The following is a 12820-nucleotide window of genomic DNA, read 5'->3' as shown; positions in this document are numbered from 1 at the left end:
AGGTCCCCCATTCTGTGGTGAAGGTTGTTTTGGATTGGTCATCTTCTGCTATCTACACTTAGTTGTATCCGCTGAATCCATCCAGAAGGGAATAAAGCTCATGTCCTGCCACTGTGTCCAACAGTTGGTCTGTGAAAGGAATCGGGAAGTGATCCTTCTTTGTCTTGGAATTGAGCTTGCGGAAATCCACACAAATTCGCAGTTTGCCATTCTTCTTGGGTACAACCATGATGGGTGAAACCCATTCACTATTTGCCACTGGATAGATGTACTCCGCTTCCAGAAGCTTCAGCAACTCCGCTTTCACCAATGTGGAATAATTCGGGTTCATTCGCCTCTGTCGTTGCCGTACTGGCTTGGCATCAGGCTCCAAGTCAATATGATGCTGACATATTGTGGGATCAATCCCCTTTAGGTCTTTGTAAGACCATGCAAACACGTCCAAATTTCCTTTCAACAAGTTGTACAAGATTGACAACTCCTCTTCTGGGAGGCTGCTACCCACCTTCAAGTGGCGTTCAGTGCCATCTGCATTCACAAAGGTTAATTACCTTTCACCTTCTACTTCATGGATGAAGGTCCCACGGACTGCTTCTGGATACAGATCCGACTCCTTTAAGGGAGTGGTGTCCTCTTCGGATGTCCCACTAGACCCAACTTCTTCTTTTGGTGGAGACTTAGGTTGCTCCTTAAGATGTTGAAATGGGATTAGAGCTGTTTCGGGTTTGGTTTCAAAATTAATTACCTCTTGGCTTGAAGACTCCTCTTCTAAAGATGACACATCCAGGAACGTCACATAACAGGGACCCTCGGATGCCTGTTGGGTTTGTGGGACTGGTGCTCGTTGGCACGGTGCATCATCATCATCTTTCTTCGGCAAGGATGGGTTAGGACGGTAGGAGCCACTGCTAAAAGACGGCTTGTTCTCCTTAATCCATTCCTTATAAAGGTTTTGCATATGAGAAGATCCATTTACCAGACCAAATGGTACCATCACCATTCTGTCACATAGCATGAGCTCGTCTGCTTCTGATGCTTCTGAAACTTCTTCTCTAACTGTATCCTCTTCGGGTGGAAAAGACTCTTCTAGCTCACTTTCATAACCTTCTTCGTCCATATCATATTCATCCTCTTCTGTCTCTGTCTCTGCTTCTGCTTCTGCTTCTGTCTCTGTCTCTGTCTCTGCTTCTGTTTCTGTCTCTGTAGGAGCTCTGTAACAGAAGAACAGATTCTCTGTTTCCTCTCCTGCTTCTGTCTCTGCCTCTGCTATGGCCATGTAACAGGGAGAGCAGTACATCCATGCTTCTATCTCACTGTCAGAAGTGATTTCAGAAGTCATTCCTGGTTCAGGCAGGAAGTATTCACCCATTGATAATGACTTTGCATCTTTTGGAAGTCGGCTTACAATATCCACTGTTAAGGAACGTGCCACTGTTTTCTTGGGAAGGATCTGTTTGACAGCATCTTCGTCTGCTGATGTTCCATCTGTAGCCTCATTAGGGGAGTCAGAAGATAATTCCAAGGAGGTGGATCCATGTCCTTTTTGAGAACCATACAGTTTCAGCACCACTTTGTTGGGTCCTCTACCCAAGGTCAAAGTTCCTTTGAACCAATCCGTCCTTGCTCGGGCTTCAAAAAGCCATGGTCTGCCCAGTAACAAAGGGTAGGATGTACCATAAGAATTTGGCTTCACCACCAGATAGGTTAGCCAATAATCTTTTCCAGCCACTGTAGTCTTCACAAATGGGAGAATGCCCAAAGGCTTGATTCTACTCTGATCCGCTAGTCTGATGAGCCATTGGGTTGGTTGTACACCTTGTAGGCCTAGATCCTTCATTGTCACATCCGTCATAATGTTCACTGATGAGCCTCCATCAATCAGTGCATTTGCAATGAAGCAGCCTTCTATCCACATGCCAGTCTCTGGAGGACCCGGATCTAGAAAGACGTTAGCCACATCCACTTCTTTTATAGGCTCTGGAGCCTTGTTGGACTTTGTTGCTATTGAGGGAGCAATCCTTAAACCACGTCTTCTTGTCAGTATACTTTTGAACCTTTTTCGGCAACTGGGAGACAACATCAATAATTGTCGGAATGTGAAGTTTGGTTTAAAGGTATCTAGATCTCTGACCAGATCGTATTCCTTAATAGGATCCATAGGCTTCTCTAACCGGTTAGGAAATGGGGCAACACCCATTTTCATTTTCCCTCTTTCTTCCAACAGAGAAATTACAGGAACTTCTTTTGCCACTTGTGGCACTTCCTTCTCTTCTGTATCATGGACCTCTGGTCCTGTCTCTGTAACTGTCTCTGTAACTCTCTGTGGCACTGTAGTGCTCTGTACGGCACTGTTAGGCTCTGTTCTGTTCTGTTCTTTTGGTGGAAGATTGAACTTCACTGTTCTAGCTGGAGGGTTATTTTCTTTTTGGATAGGTGGTTCCTTCTGCTTTGCACGCGTGATGGCAGCAACTTCCAATTCCACTAAATTGGAGGTAGGCTCTTGAGCCTTGGCCGAACTATCAATAGCACTGTTTTTCAATGGGGCTGGGCTTGGACAGTCTTTTGCAGTGTGGCCTTCTCCTTTGCATCGACTGCATAAGGGCTTGTAATCCACTGACCTTCTGGGATTTGGACAATTTGGTGAGATGTGTCCCTTTTCTCCACATCTATAACACTCCACTTCTGTTCTCTGACCACCGCCAGACTGTCTTCCTCTGTAACTTTGGGAAGGAAATCTTCTGGGTCCAAAATTAGGACCAAACTCTCTAGGCTTGGGTCCAATATCTTGTGTTGTCATTTTGGATTCCAGCAAGTTGAATCTTGCATCTTCTTCCTTCCTTCTCCTATCATGCATCTCTTTCAGAGAGCAAATGTCCTCTGTATGGTTCTTCCGCAAACAGTAGGAACAGAAGGCTCCAGGAATGGTTGGTTTTTGTGTACATTCAGTGGCTAAATGGCCTGCTTGATGACACTTACTACACCAAGTATTTGACCGGATCACATCTCTTCCTGCTCCTGCAACGTTGGATATGCTAGCGGTATTCACTTTCAGCATCTGTAGCTGCTCTGTAATCACATCCATCAACTCCTTTTTGATGTTGGCAACTGAGTTGGATAAGTAATCCTTCAAGCTTTCTCCTCCGGACGTACTGGCAGTAGGGTTTTGAGGAGTCTCTGTAATCACTGCATAAACGGGTTGGGCTGGTACAGAGGGGTCTCTATTCTGGTTCTGATTTAGAGCTCTTGTTTGAACTGTTGGCTGTTGGCTCCAGTTGGTAGGGTTCCACTGTTGCTGCTGATTTGGCATTGAGGAAATTGGTTGGGACCATTGTTGTTGTGGTTGAACCACCATTTGAGGCATGGATTATGGCCACTGTGGATTTGGTGCACTGTACTGTGATACTGGGGGCATATGTTGGTAGGGATAGGGAACAGTCCCAGGAACTGCATTTGGTGGGTACATCATTCCTGGCATTAGAGGAGGTAGGACTCCTCTTCATGTATTCATCGCTAGTCTAGCTTCCACTTCATCGTACAGTCTTGCACCTTCTGTTGCAGCTTGCAGGGTGGCTGGTCTTTGCAGCTCCACAAACTTACGGACTTCTGGTTGTAATCCTCTGAGAAAAACTCCCTTCTGAATGCCATCATCTAGATTATGGTTAGTCCATCTCTTCAGGATGGATTCCATTCGTGAGACATAGGCTTCTACTCTTTCTCCAGAGGACTGACTTAGGTTCATAAATTCCTCTCTCATCCGCTCTTCAAAACCTTCACGCCTGAATTTAGTGAGGAAGGCCAACTTCAAGTCGTCCCATGTGCCAAAAGTTCCTGCTGCTTGTCTCTCATACCACTGAAACGCCGCGCCCTTGAAAGTGGCGGGGAATATTGCTAACCAATGCTCAGGGGTTCTGGCATTGTTAGCCATACATGCTACCATAAACTCTGCTACATGAAGATCGGGTCTTCATTGTACTCTCCCTTAAAAACTGGCAATGGGACTACATTTGCTGGCCTGTCATCAATATTTCCAGGACGGATCTGGCTTGGAAGTGGACCTCCAGCAGGAGGAGGAAGGGCTTGATGTGCCATTGGGGCTTCTGTAAAGAGTTCCGCAAGGGCGTCAAAGGCGGCTTCTGCTGCGAGCTCGTTCTCAGCGTTGATTTTTGCTTTCTCTCTTCTCACGTACCTCTGGACTCGTTCTAACACTTGCCTCTTTATTGCGTCATTCATCAGGGGGTTGGCTCCACTATGTTGTTAATGCTCCACAGAGGGTTAACAGAAGGCTTCATTCTCTGGAGGACTCTCTTGCCAACATTTCTTCTACTTCTTTCTTTTCAACGTCCCTGAATTCTGCTTTCATTCCACTGCATAGAGGAAGGTATTCGGTTTTGAAGGTGTCAAAATGCATACGTCTGAGCATTGTGGTGGTGCCATCATCATAGTAATGCCAACTTCTGATGGTTTCAACAGTGTATGTTGTGAAAAACACTCTGTCTACCAACTTCCAGTGGGTTGCTAATTGAACAAACAGAAGATTATCAGTACACCAAGCATCCCATGTATCTTGCTGTTGAGCATCCACGAACAAATTCCAACTCTTTTCCTTCTTGTCTTTGTGAACCTCTACAGACCAAGACTCCTGAAGCTTCTTCACAATCTCCCACTTGATGTTGTCTGGAAACTTCTCAATGAATGCCAAATCTTCCATGGATGGTCATTCTCTCTGTTTCTGCTCTTCAGTTTATTCCCAAATAGTTTGCCACCAAGAAAGCAAGTTTCTGCTGCTTCAATAGGAAGAGGAAACTGTCCACTACATAGAGCATGCATCATGATGGTAATGTGTTTCCGCCATTGTGGGATGAACTTCTTGTGGAAAGTGGCTTTGATTATGAGAAATTCCAACTCTTCAGTAGAAGAAGGAACTTTACAAACATCCATTGAATTCTTCTCTTCTTGGCCATGCCATTTCCTTCATTTTCAACCTCTTCTGGTGCTTGTTGATGGCAAGATTCCCCGGCTGCGCACCAAAAACATGGAGCCCCGAGAGGAACACCAAGGAAAGGAGAATTATCTTGCAAGAAAATCTATCTTGTAACATCAACAAGCTTGTTTATCATGTTTCATATGATCACAATGAAGAAAAGAATACCAGGCACAACAAATCTTCATGCAACATCATGTAGATCTCCCACGGATTTGATAGAATCAACCATATTCTTCAATATCTTCACAAAATCCATCAATAGAACAAAGAAAGCAAAGGAATACACCATCTTTGAATGGAAATACATCACACAATATTCATCTTCAATATCTTCATAGTCTTCTCTCTCAATCTCTCACATACAATCACTCTTTTTCAGTAAAATTGGCTATCTCTGACTCTCTCTCTCTCTCCATCAATAATACATCATATCCTCACTACAATCTCTCTAAAAATCACTCTCAATAATCCCTCTTAGGTCGTGGATACCCCTCCCAAGAGGTATGTCTGATATGAAGAGTCACCAGAGCCACTACAGTGTCTTTTCATAGCTCACTACTGTCACTTCACTCTAGTCTTCACTTGAGTCTTCAACAACTACTTCTTTCACTTCTTTCAGCTCTTTTGCACTTGTATTCACCTCTTTCCAAGGCTAGAAAACTTTCCCAAGCTACACTCTCATCCATTAGAACACATACAGAAGCATACAGAACAGTCACAGAATAGTACCAGAACAGCTACAGTACAGAACAGAACAGAGACAGAACAGAGCTCTACAGAAGACCTACAGAAGGTTACAGAAGGTCATCAAAACCACATAACTCATTCTTAAACCATTCCAAACTCTCACAAACCATTCAATAAGCTTTCACAATATCTCAATCTTCATCAATCAATACTCCATCCCTCCTTACAGAAGACAATCAGAACAAAACAGACCAAAACAGAACAAAACAGAAGGTATACAGAACCTATTAGAACATCACATAACCACTAACAAACATCATGAACTTCCAAAACACAATCAATATCATTCAAAAAACTCTCAAACCACTTCCAAACCAATCAATCATCTCATAAAATCAACCATTCAGCTCTCAAAAACAACAAAAATCAGCCAAAAAAACAAGTCATTTCAACACTCAACACTCCAGGTGGCGGGATTTGACTTGAGGTCTTCCCATAGCCGCAACGATGACATGCTTGCTTGGTGTGTGCCATGCAAGCTTGAGGAGGGCAAGATGGAGAAGAGAAGGAGGTTGGGGGTTTGAGAATGGAGGAAGCAAAGAAATCAAGATGTGAAAATAAGAAGAAGAATGAACTTTTAACCCATTTAAATCCCAAAATTGGGTTAATGCAGCTTCATACACACTGTCCATCATGTGATTGTAAATCCATAACCTTTTATCGAAATGCGACAAAATTTCACATGTACACTCGTTAGGTGGCCAAGAGCCCAAATTATTTTTTTTGGAAAAAAAATGCATGCAGATGCTAGAAAATGGCTCCAGACACCAAACTTTGGATCAGGGGTCTGTAGATGCCAGGAAAGTGGCTCTACGACCATAGCAGGTTTTATCGTTCATAACTATGATTTTTCCTTTCAAACTTCTATCACCTATTTCTGCATAGCATTTTAATTTGGAGCCTTTTCATGCTTGGCTCACTTTTTAGTTTTAACTTTCATGCTTGGTTTACTTTTTAGTTTTAACCCCGTTTACTGCCCCATCCCCCTTGTGGAAAAGAAAAATCCGTCCCAGGATTGGAGGTTGTGGGTCCAAGGCGTTCATGTTTATTTGTGGAGGAGCCAATCGTAGAAGTTGGGGTTATATTCTAAGTGTGCAGAGTAGTCCAGGTCACAGGGTTGGATGCCTACGTGGGTGATGTATGTGAGGACATCGGTGAGGAAATCACCGGAGTTGACCCGACTTGCGATGTGGAGCTCTTCTTCTGTCAGGATGCGATCGAGATAGGGGTGCCCTAAGATATGATCGTCCATGGTTCGACCTGGAAGAGTGGTTAACACTCGATACGAGGTGGGCGCGATGTATGTGGGATCATACTCGGCCGTCTTGATGGCTCGGCGTTGTTTGGCGTTGGTCATTATGCGGCATCCCTCAACTACCCATTTCAATCGAAGAGCATACCACTGCTTCAAGAAGGGTGATTCCGTGTTCGCCAGGTGGGACAACCTTGTTGTTTCTTGGCTAGTGAGGCTGGACGTCGTGCGTGGGTCAAATGATGGGATGAGGAGTTGCTTAATGGCTTGCTCTTTGGAGACCTCGCGAGCGAGCAGCTCAGCGGTAGAGCGAGAAGCTTGTGCAAAGGCGAATTCAAAAGTCTCCCAAGAGCAAGGCATAGTGCGCACGTCAGTTGCAAGGGGTTCTGCTAATAGTCCCAAGTCCAAGCGGTCATAGCTGAGGGCCAGTGCAACAAAGGTGGCGTCGAGCTGTTTGATGCAGTCCACGACATCATCCCCCGTGTCCTCGGCGAGGTCAGCGGCCAGCGTTAGGAATGACTTCCGTTCATAGGAAGGCTTAAGGTTGGCGGCGGGTGGTTGGGGTTTGCTGGAGCTGGAGGTTCTGTCAGTACATAGCTGCAGCGGGGGGCTTGTTTGAGTTAGCAACCTGGGCGTTGGTTGGATGGATGGGTCAGGTTTGATCTTAGGGGCTATGCTACTGCGATCAGCAGGGTTGCTGAGCTGTGGGTTGGGTTGGTTGGGTGGTGCCTCCTATGGTGATGGCCGTTGCTTGGGTCGTTGGGTGTGTGTGACACCCGTGGGTTGACTCGCAAAGGAGTCGGATGACTGGGGTGGACCCTGCGATTCGTGATCTTGAGGTGTCAGGGGGCAAGGCCTTGAGGTTGACATAGAACCTGGGCCTATGCCAGTTGGGATTTTGGGGATCCACAGCGAGGCATTCCCCTCATAGTAGCCTTGTGCACGCAAGAGGATTTTAGGGACCCATATTTGTTTAATCACGCGGCTTTTGTGATGATGGCGTCTTGGTCTCCTAGGTTTAGGTTTGTAGGTGCTCCGTGGACATGCGCGTCTGGTTCTAGGCCGGTCTCGAGGCTTCCTAGGCACCCATTGCAAGCGAGTCTGTTGGGGTTTTGCTTTGGGTGTGGCGGGCTGCGGTGCGTGGGGATCTGGGTGTAGTAGATATGCACAGCCCTCTTCCTTAGTCCTAGGTGCGGCTATTTCTATCGGTAGCCCCGTGAGCAGTGCTGGGGTTACGAGGCCCTTGCTGAAAGTCGTGACAATAGACACACTCTCGATTGTTAGGTGGATGCGTTGCGACTCATAATCAACATTGCAACGGGTCTGCTTTTTAAAAGTTCGCCCGAGCAATGACTCTATGCTTGCATTCCTGGCATCGGGTAGGACATAAAACAGCATGGGAATAGTTTCAGTCTCGATAGAAACGGCAACTCTGCATGTGCCGAGGATCGGGTAGGATTGGGCCCCGTATGGGTTTAATCTGGCTGTTGTGGGATGAAGCATTGGTGCGCCAAGTTGGGTCCAATGCTCATGCGTCAAAATGTTAAAATCCGCCCCCTCGTTAATCAGGGCGTTGAAGGAGCATGTCTGCTTGGCCGAGACCGTGATGCGGAGGTAGGCGGGTTCTACAGGCTCCTCCTCATTCTTGCAGATTTTCGTAAGTGTGGCTACTCGTATTTTAACGGGTGTTTCCACCATTGGTTGTTCATGCAGCGGGTGAGTGGGCGGATAGTACTTCTTGATTCGACTGCCGTTGAAGAAGCCCATTCCCTCACCATCCAGTGTTTCCAGCTCGACATTACCAGTTCGACTGATTGTGCGGACCTTAAAGGGTCCGAGACCTCTGAATTTCATCTTTTGTTTGTGTCCTTTAACTGAGTAGAGGAGCACTAGGTCAATCGGCTCAAACTCTCGTTGCTTGACGTGTTTGTCAAACCAGCTTTTGCGTTTGGCTTTCTCACAGATAAGCGCATGGGTGGCTAGGAGGCGAACCTCTGATAGACGTTCTAGCTCGACCAAGCGTTGCATCCATGCCTCCCTCCCTTCCCATTGTTCTTGGAGTGCTATTCACAGGCTAGGGACGAAGAATTCTAATGGGAGAATAGCTTCAGTCCCATAGGTTAGCCTAAAAGGCGTTTGTCCGACGGCCGTCTTATAAGCTGTTCGGTAGGCCCACAGGACTGCCATCAACTTGTTATCCCAGTCACTTCGTGAGGCTAAGACTACTTTGGTTAGGACAGTGATGAGAATTTTGTTGGTTGATTCAGCCTGGCCATTAGCCTGAGGGTAGTATGGCGAGGATTTGTGATGGATGATGAGGAAGGTGGATAGGAGGTGGGCTATCACTTCGTTGATGAAGTGTGTTCCCTGGTCGCTAACCAATTCGATGGGGCAACCAAAATGCGAGATTACTTGCTTCCATAAAAACTTGGCAGTTGTCCTAGCGTTGTTTTTCCACGTGGCCCTCGCCTCCACCCATTTGGTGAGGTAATTCGTGGCCACCATGATGTATCTAGCCTGTGAATATTGTGCCGCGGGGCTGATGGGTCCTATGAAGTCAATTCCCCATTTTTCGAAAGGTTGGCAAGCGATAACCGGGGTTAACTCCATCTGATCTTTACGGACCGGGACCCTTGTCCGTTGGCACTCATCGCAATGTTTGACAAATTCTGAGGCGTCGCGGAAGAGTGTGGGCCACCATAGCTGGGACTGCAACACCTTTCGTGCTGTAGTGTCCCCGCTAAAGTGTCCTCCTGCAATACCGTTGTGCGCTTCTGAGAGCACATCGTGCATCTCATGCTCACATACGCATCTACGTAGCAGACCGTCTTGCCCCAGCCTATAGAGCTGGCCTGCAATCAATTGATAGGGCTGGATTTTCAGGATTAAGCGCCGAAGCCATGCCCGTTCTATTGGTCGTTCGAGCAGCCCATGCTGGAGCACTTGGACTATGTCGTCTGTCCAGTATGGTGTCAGATCGGCCCTGAATAGGTCTTTTTCGCTGGATACGTGGAATAAGTGGCTGTCTGGTAACTCGTCCACGATGCCTTCTCCAACAGCTTCTCCTGTGGGTATACGGGACAGATGGTCAGCCATGTAGTGTTGTTTTCCCTTCTGTACCACCACTGAGAAGTCGAACTCCAGGAGCAGGAGAAGCCATCGGGCTATACGTCCTGTAGCGCAAGGTTTGTTGACTAGATAGAGCAGGGCTTGATGGTCTACAAAGAAGGTGAAGGGGGTGGCTAGTAGGTAATGCCGGAACTTCTTCACGGTGAATACCATGGCTAATCCCTCCCTTTCCGTTGTCGAATAATTCATCTCTGTCTCAGTGAGCTGCCTGCAAGCAAAACTCACTGGGTAATCTAAGTTATGCTCACCAGGTTGGCACAGCACTGCCCCCACGGCAAACTTAGAGGCGTCGATGTGTACATGAAAAGTCATAGTCCAGTTTGGGGATCGTAGGATAGGTGCCGTTGTTAGGGCTTTTTTCAATTCCTTGTAGTCTCGTTGGCATGCTTCAGTCCACTCGAAGACAATTAGCAGTTTGTACAATGGCCTAGCGATCAACGCGTAGTTCAGTACAAACCACCGATAGTATCCTGTGTGACCTAAGAAGCATTGAACTCCCCTGTAATTACTTGGGGGTGGAAGGTCCACAATGACCTTGACCTTTGAGAAGTCCGTGGAAATGCCGTTCTTGGACACCACGTGTCCCAAGGTGCATCCGTGCTTTACCCAAAACTGACATTTCAGGGGGTTGAGGGAGAGACGGTATAAACGACACCGTTCAAAGACCACGCGGAGTTTTTCGAGATGTTGGTTCCAGGCCAAATGGACACACAGGTCATCGACGAAGACCTCTAACTCCTTGCGAAGCATGTCCTTGAATATGGTGCACATGAGTCGTTGAAAGGTGGCGGGGGCATTGGTTAGCCCGAATGGCATGACTACGTATGCAAAGATGCCCCACTCAGTGGCGAAGGCGGTCTTGTGCCTATCCGCAGGGTGCACTTGCACCTGATTGTACCCCGAGAAGCCATCTAGAAAACTGTAGGCTTCCTTACCTGCCACCCTCTCAAGCATGTGCTCGGTGTACGGTAAGGGGTAGTTGTCTCTCTTTGTCGTGGCGTTTACTTTCTTGTAATTGACGCACACTCGAATCTTGCCGTTTTTCTTCATCACAATGACTATGGGTGACACCCAGTCCGTGTGCTCAATTTCATAAATGAATCCGGCTCTCATCAACTTGTCAATTTCCTCCTTGACAGCATGGGCGTGCTTTGGATTCATGGGGTATGGTCGCTGCTTAACTGGCGTTGCATCCGTTGTCATGGGTATGTTGTGAGTCACAACACTCGGATCTACCCCTCGTAGCTCATCTAAAGACCAAGCAAATACATCCCGGTACTCCTGCAAAAGAGTGATAAGGCTGGATCCTTCTTCAGTGGTCAAGTCCTCGGCAATGAACACTGGTCGGGGTGCTTCTCCTTCCAGGGCTAGGTTTACCTCCTTGACCTTGGCTGGCCCTTCGATTGGTTCGCGGGTTTGCCCTTGGCGCTTGGCACTTAGCAGAACCACCACCCTGTCCCCTCTTTTGAATTTTGAAAAGCGCTTAGTGAGGTCTTGTAGCTTCCTTTGTTCCTCTGATCGCGCATTGTTGGGACGCTTAGCTTCATTCTGCCGTAACCGTCTGCACCTTAGGTGGATGGGTAAGTCTCCCTTGGTGCGCCTGGTCATGGGTGGCCTAGGGATTTCTGGGTCATCATCTGAAGTAACTTCAGATTCAAAGTTGAATTTCCCATTTTCACTAGAGGAGGTGGTCTTCCCTGCGGCCGCAGTTCGGATGGCGACTCGGTTCTAAGCATTGCTGCCGTTCCTGGTTGGGTCAGGCTGGCTTGCTTAAAATTCACAGCTCCCATCTGTTCCAACCAAGCACGATCGCATTTCGCACACATGACTCCTTGGTCCATTCCAAGGGCCGGTCTCGGCTGCAGTTTAGCATCTGCTCGGATTTGCTCAATTCTTGCCCTTCGGTGTCATATTCTACGGTATCTATCTCACCCTCACTTCCTTCATCGAAGGGTTGGCAATCTTTGTATTCGTCACCGGAATCTGCCTCGCTAGACTGCTCATCATCCCCCAAGGCCTGCTCTGCCTCATCTTGTTGGTCGAAGACCAACGCCCAGTTGTATTTGAGGTTCAGTTCGTGTACCCTGGTCCACTTCCACTCGTGTTCTTCCAAGAGGTCTTGGAGCGGCTTGAGATTGGCGGCTGCATTGCGTGCCAATCGGTCCGTTAGGTGCCCCAGTATTCCCTGGAGTTCTCTCCTGTTGGTTGGCACTTGGGAAGCGACAGGCTTAGGCCCGTCATGGAGGCTTGCTGCCATCATGTAGACAGGTATAGGCAGTGTTTCTCTTGGCTTGCCAACTGTTTTGACAGCCTGCTTGTACGCCTCATGATTTGAGAACGGCAAGTCGAGTGTAGCGAGAACGTGCATCCAATCCCGCTCATCCTCTGGGCAAGGGATATACTTCGTTAAGGACCCATAGGGTTCCTTGTTCTGGGTGTTTCCCTTGAGTAGAGTAGAGATGGCATCCAGGTCGACTGGCGAGGTCTTCCAAGTGTCCATCTCTATTCTCACAGCATTAGTTCGGTTGCCCAGGAAGATCAGGCTGTTACCCCAGTCTTCGATAACTCTAGCATTGCGCATCCAGGGTCGACCCAATAAGATATCATAGTCCACTCCCTTCATGACGATAAAGTCGACAGAGAACTGGACTCCTGCAATCTTCACTGGCCAATTCTTCAAGACCCCGAATGGTTTCACTCGCATACCA

Source organism: Lygodium microphyllum, chromosome 1 (genome assembly GCF_053477565.2).
Source record: "Lygodium microphyllum isolate KBCC chromosome 1, Lygodium_microphyllum_v1.1.10, whole genome shotgun sequence".
Classification (NCBI taxonomy): domain Eukaryota; kingdom Viridiplantae; phylum Streptophyta; class Polypodiopsida; order Schizaeales; family Lygodiaceae; genus Lygodium; species Lygodium microphyllum.
This window is presented reverse-complemented; position numbering follows the sequence as displayed.